This window comes from Dendrobates tinctorius, unplaced genomic scaffold (assembly GCF_039654945.1).
Source record: "Dendrobates tinctorius isolate UK_male_01 unplaced genomic scaffold, ASM3965494v1 ptg000152l, whole genome shotgun sequence".
NCBI classification, from domain to species: domain Eukaryota; kingdom Metazoa; phylum Chordata; class Amphibia; order Anura; family Dendrobatidae; genus Dendrobates; species Dendrobates tinctorius.
Window position 1 is genome coordinate 162,410 of NW_027361819.1, and position 6,671 is coordinate 169,080.

The window sequence follows — 6,671 nt, forward strand, 5'->3', positions numbered from 1 at the left end:
GCAGCCTCATAAAAAATAAATCCAAAACTCACCTTTCCTCCTGGCTTCTTCACTGCTGCGAGCTCCCGCACATCTCCGGACTGTAGGCTCCGAGTAGTGACGTCATTGCGACCCCCTGTCAGTGTTGGCATTAGTGACATCAGAAGCTGATGAGAGGGGGATGACGGGAGAGGGAGCGTAATGCTCCTTCTCTCATCAATGTAGTCAGCTGAAATGGCATCCAACCAACACAGTTGATTTTGCAATGACAGGTGGGGACCCACTGCTGGCGCAGGGCCCTAGCGCCTGCTCACGGGCCCCATAGCGGCTGGGTGACAGAGCAGGGAGATCGATTCTGCCTGATCTGCCGCAGAATGTAACACTATCGGCGTGCTGCGGGTGGGTCCCCTCAGAGCGCTGGTCCCGGGGTGACCTTCCTCCCCCTGTAGCTCACCACATTGTAGGATTCACTCCAACAATAAGTCACCTGCATTACTGATACTAATATATTATATCACACTAGTAACATGTCCATGCCACTAACAATCGCTGTATAGATAAACACTATTCCACAGCTATTTGTCATCAAGCACTAACTGCTGCTGTGGCACTACAAGTGCCAGACTTAACTTCCCAGTAGGAGCTCTACTCTGGGAGCAGCAAACACTAGTAAGGCTACGTGCACACGCTGCAGAATGTGGTGCAGATTTGGCCGCGCGGATTTTGTAAAATCCGCGGGTAAATCTGCAGGTCAAAAGACCTGCGGTTTTGCCCTGCGGTTTTTCATCTCCACAATGGAGGAGATGGCAAACCGCAGCAGAATCCGCAGAAAGAATTGACATGTCAATTCTTTCTGCGGATTGAAAACCGCAGATAATCCGCGCGGAAAATTCCGCACCGTCTGCACTGCGATTTTTTATTCCCATAGGGAATCATTGTACTGTACACCGCAGCAAAAACTGCTGCGGACCCGCAGTGGCCAAATCCGCTGCGGAACCGCAGCAGAATCTGCAGCGTGTGCAAACACTAGTTAGGCTGTGTGCACACGTTGCGGATTCTGCTTCGGATCCGCAGTGGATTTGGTCCTGCGGATCCGCAGCAGTTACTGCTGCGTTGTACAGTACAGTCTATGAGAAATGAAAAACACAGTGCACATGCTGCGGATTTTCTGCAGATTTAAATCCGCAGTATGTCAATTCTTTGTGCGGATTCCGCAGCGTTTTGACACCTGCTCCATTATAGGAATCTGCAGGTGTAAAAACACAGGCGAAATCCGCACAAAACCTGCACTAAATCCGCAGGTAAAACGCAGGGCATTTAACCTGCGGATTTACCTGTGGATTTGGCCAAATCTGCGCAGAAAAATCCGCAGAGTAATCCACACCGTGTGCACATACCCTAATCCTCTAGGACTCACTGTCAGCCTGGTAACGGGTAGGTTAATAATTACATGCCAGCACAAACAGCGAGATAAGGTGATACACTGGGTTAACCCTCTGCCTGTCAGGGAGGATGCGCCGCTTTCTCTGCACAGCTCAATGACTGCAGCCAGCAGTGCGATCTCTAGTTTGCACTTTTCCTGGTTTTCTCTCAGTCCCAAAGTGCAGTAAATTCCCAGGCCAAGACAAAGCATCGCCATATAGCGCATCAGTGACCACTGCAAAGTGCCTGAAAACTATGTAACACGTAAGGAGAGCATCATGTAATGAATATTACACCCAAATAGCAGTAAGTTGTATGTATATATTCAAAGCAACAGACTAGACACTTCAAATAGTAATTAACATAGATACTCATCAATCCCCATGCTGTGTGCAGTGTCCACTGGTCCTGGAGCAGCAGCTCCTCGGCTTTCAGGCTCCTCTCAGTGAGAAGCAATCAAGTAATACAAAAAATCTCCAAATCATAATACCTAATTAATAGTGGAAAAATTCCACCATGTTCAAACATGAACATATAAGCAACGCCTCTGAATACAATTAGAACAAGACAGAAAAGATTGAGTCTAAGCTAATATACAAAAATAGCAAATTTTATTTAATAAAAAGGCTGACATGTACAGACATGGGTACAAGCAACATAGAATAACAGACATGAGCAGAACAGATAAAGAAGGGTCAAGGATCAATCCTCAATGTAGTGACCTATATACCCTAGATCGTAGCAAATACCCTACCCATGGTAGAAGTACATGTAAGACGGAAAAAATGCCAGTGAATCATATCAGCTGTCTATATGCGGAGAAAGTATAATACAAAGAGTGTATCACCCAAATAGTAGACCGCATCTTCCAAACAAGCCTGATGATAAAAATAAATACCTAAAGGCAAGAATAAGAATAATTACCCGTCATAATGTAGTTCCCAGGGGCAGGAAAGAAGACCCCAACGCACGTTTCGGTGTGGATGTCCTTCTTCAGGGGGCATGGCTTTAATGAGCCCACATTCCCATTTAAATACCCACTAAATATGCTGTTTAGCCAATCAGCGCATAGATAACCGGTGACACTGCTACATCGTCATTAGTAAGTGTCCCATATATCTGTGTTGACCAATGGTATTATACAAATGTCGACATGTCCTCCAATATCGTGCTAAAGCCTCATTAGCCACTTCCCAGGAAGTCAACGAGAGGGAGGGCAATGACTTCTATTGCCAGCTAAACACCACAACGTCACTTCCGCCCACACTGGGGCGGAAGGGCGTCACTATCACCCGGGAAACCCGATAACATACGGCAGCCAAAGCATGATAATGATGGAACAGGAAGACCATTACTCCTGCTGCCAGCTTAGTGCCGTAACGTCACTTCCGCCCATTGGAGGGCGGGAGGAGGCGATGTCAGAAGGAGGGAATAACATGTCCTCCAATGGCAGATCAGCGCGCACCTACCACCCGAGGAAACCAAGTCACATGGAGCGGCCGGCGCCTGGCCGTAACCAGGCAACATGGCAAACAAAGGTAGCAGGCGCGCGCCGGAAATGCCCGGCAGAGATACTCTGAATCTAATAGAATCAGGCAATGAAAAGAAAGGGGAGGCAAGGTAAAACAGGCAGCAGGGGTAATCAGCATATATATATCAATGCATCTTTCTATAAAAGAGCAGGCAGGATGAAGAATCTCTATACATAATATAATAAGTAATGGACTAAGTGAATATAAATAATTCTAACTGCAATTCTATAGATGCATAAATCAAAATGGAAGTTAATCAGATTTGATGATATATTATCACTTCATTGGATTAGTTGTTAATGCATATATATCTATATACAAAATAAATCCAAGGAAAAGTACAAACATCTAATAGGTTCATGCTACACAATGTATTTAGACAGAGAATATAATATACAAAACATCCAAAGACATATTATATAGATGGCACTAAGACATAGTGCTCAATCTGAGTCCAATTTTAGAAAGTGTGTATGAGAGAGCCTGTTCAGAGATGCCAAAACTTGATAAGATGTCCACAGACTTTTGATAGCAGCAACTGATAGCTCGTGAGAAGATCATCAATGGGATAAGGGGTAAGATGAAGATTTGTCACTGAGGAAAATATAAATAAACAAGTAAACCACATATAAACATCAACATAGAATTAAAAGCCAGATTAAAACTCAGGTAAGGTAATTTATGGATAAGTATAAGATCATAGTGGAACACGGGACTGAGGCACAGATGGTTCACAGGAATGAAGCAAAACCCTGTGATTCATTTAAACCTTGTGGACACATGGTTCCCAAGATAGTAATCCATCTGCATTCTTTCTGCGCTAGTAGGCGCTGTATATCCCCACCTCGTATTCCACTATGAACGTGTTGGATACCCCTAACCAGAAATGATTTTGGGTTGCATTGGTGGAATGCTTTGTAATGTTTTGGTATGGTCTTAAGAGTCGAGAGGTCTGTGACGGTAGCTGCTGCCATAATGTCCCGTACATGCTCCCGTGTACGGGTTCGAAGTTGGCGTGAAGTTAAACCAATATAGATTTTATTACATCCGCAGGTGGCATAGTATATCACGTGTGTCGTACTGCAGGTAATATATTGTCTGATTGAAAATTGTTGAAGACCATCAGATGACACAAAATTATTAGTGCGTATGATATTTTTACAGGACATGCAATTTCCACAGGGAAAACATCCCTGTGGTGGGCCTTTAGAGTTAAAAATATTTTTTATCCGCGGGACGTAATGGCTATGTACCAGTATATCAGACAAGTTATTACCTCTCCTGGCTGTCATAGAGGGCCTTTCTGGTAAAACGGTAGCTAGAGATGGATCAATCTTTAAAATATTCCAGTGCCGTTGCAGACACTCCCTCATGGTTGACCATTCACTATTATATGTCGAGATGAACCTAATGTGACTCTCAGTTTGTTTACTTTTTCTGTTCTTTGAATACAGGAGGGAGGTCCGATAACTCCTCTTAGCCCTCTCATATCCAAACTTAATGTTCCTATTGCTATAACCCCTCATTTGAAATCTAGATTTAAGATCCTTGGCCTGATTCTCAAATCTTTGGTCCGATGAACAGACCCTCCTTAATCTGAGAAATTGTCCCGTAGGAATGGCCCTGATGGTAGCCTCTGGATGGCAGGAGCTGGCATGGAGTAATGAGTTTACTGATGTAGGTTTCCGATATATATCTGTTTGTAGTTGAAAATGTTCATCGACTAAGATTTTAATATCAAGAAAATCTACCTCGGTCTTACTGACCATATAGGTAAGTTTAATATTGAGATTATTATGATTTAGTCTCTCCATAAATCCATGCAAATCTGGTTCAGTCCCCTGCCAGACGATAAATACGTCATCTATGTATCTCAGCCAGCACTGCACATGGTCAGCGGCCTGGGCGCCCTCCCCCCCAAAAACCTCCCTCTCCCAGAGACCCAGAAAGAGGTTAGCGAAGGAGGGCGCACAGGCCGCACCCATTGCAGTGCCGCATCTCTGTAGATAAAAACATTCCTTGAAAACAAAGAAGTTTCGAGTCAGAATGAATTCAAGTAATTCCAGAATCAGATCACAGAGGGGACCATCAGGGCCACTACTAGTCAGAAAAAATCGACAGGCTTCAAGGCCATCCTGATGGCGAATGGATGTGTAAAGAGCCTCAATATCAGCAGTCACCAGGATCATATCATGTTCCAAAGTCATGCCATCGATCCTAGCCAGGACATCCATTGTGTCTCGGGCATAGGAGGGCAAGGCTCCGACCAGGAGCTTAAGATAATAGTCAATAAATTTACATATAGGTTCGCATAGCCCCCCTATGCCCGACACAATTGGGCGTCCCGGCGGATCGGCGGCATTCTTATGAATTTTGGGTACAAAGTATATCGTTGGTATTTTTGGAAATTTAGTCAGTAAACCCTCTAATATCTTTTTAGGAATGATGCCTTTTTCAAAGGCTTGATTTAAAATGATTTCAAGTTCTACTGAGAAGGCCTTTAGAGGACTATGATCAAGTTTGAGGTAAGTGTTTTTATCTTTAAGCTGTCTGTATGCCTCCTTTTCATACATATCCTGCGGCCAAAGCACTATGTTTCCCCCCTTGTCTGCTGGTTTGATGATTATATCATCTAAAGAACGTAATTCTCTCAAAGCCCCACGTTGTGTATTCGTGAGATTGTCTTTCTTACGTTTATGAGAGATTTTCTTAAAATCTTCTATAACCAGTCTCGTAAAAATGTCCACTGAGGGACATAAAGACAAGGGGGGAAACCTAGTGGAGCATGGACAGAATGATTGGGGGAACATACCTTCAGGCAGCATGTCTTGTTCTTTAAGTAGTTCTTCTAAAGCCTGTAAGGCCTCTTCCTCCACACCCATCAATTGCTTTTGATCAACATTTCCTTTTGCGTGTAACTTCTTAAGGACCAATTTTCTTGAAAATAAGTATAAGTCCTTTATTGCTGTAAAGGAGTCATAAGGGTTAGTAGGAGAGAACGTAAGGCCTTTGGATAATACCTCAAGTTGAGCCATAGTAAGAACATGTTTAGATAAATTTATTACCTCCAAATTATTCTTCATATCTCTCTTGTCTTGTTTATTTGGAAGTGTAAATTTCCTTTTTGTTGCCCGCATATCTCTAATAGGGAGTGAGGCAACAGATTGGTCTTTGGCTGACATGGATTTGGAAGATCCCTCACTAGAGGCATAAGATGTATAGGAGGTAGATCTCTTCCTAGGTGGATTCCTGGGCCGACGTGGTCTCCTATTCCACCTATACATAGTATTAGATTGTCTGTCACTGGTATCTCTTTGGAACTTTGAGGTTTTATTAGCATAAATTTCTTTCTCCCACTTTTTAAATTCATTGTCAATCTCTTGGTTTATTGCCTCCAGATCACCATCGGAGATTTCCTGTTTGAGTTTCTTTTGAATACCCTCTATCTCTTGATCTAGGACGTCAATTATTTCCTGATTTTGGACCGCCAGGAGCTCCATAAAGCCTTTCGAACAATTGTTCGCCAGGTCCTCCCATTTATGACGAAACACTATATCCTCCACTTCGAATGAAGGAAACACCTGGACATGCAGACCTCTCGGTACCAGACCTCTCTCAATATACTTAATTAAAAAAGCTCGATTCCACCAAATGCGTGTCCGTTTATTCAAGAGGTTTTTAAGCCTCTTGATCAAATCCTTTGTATCCTTACCACCATTTGCTACTGATACTGTGGGT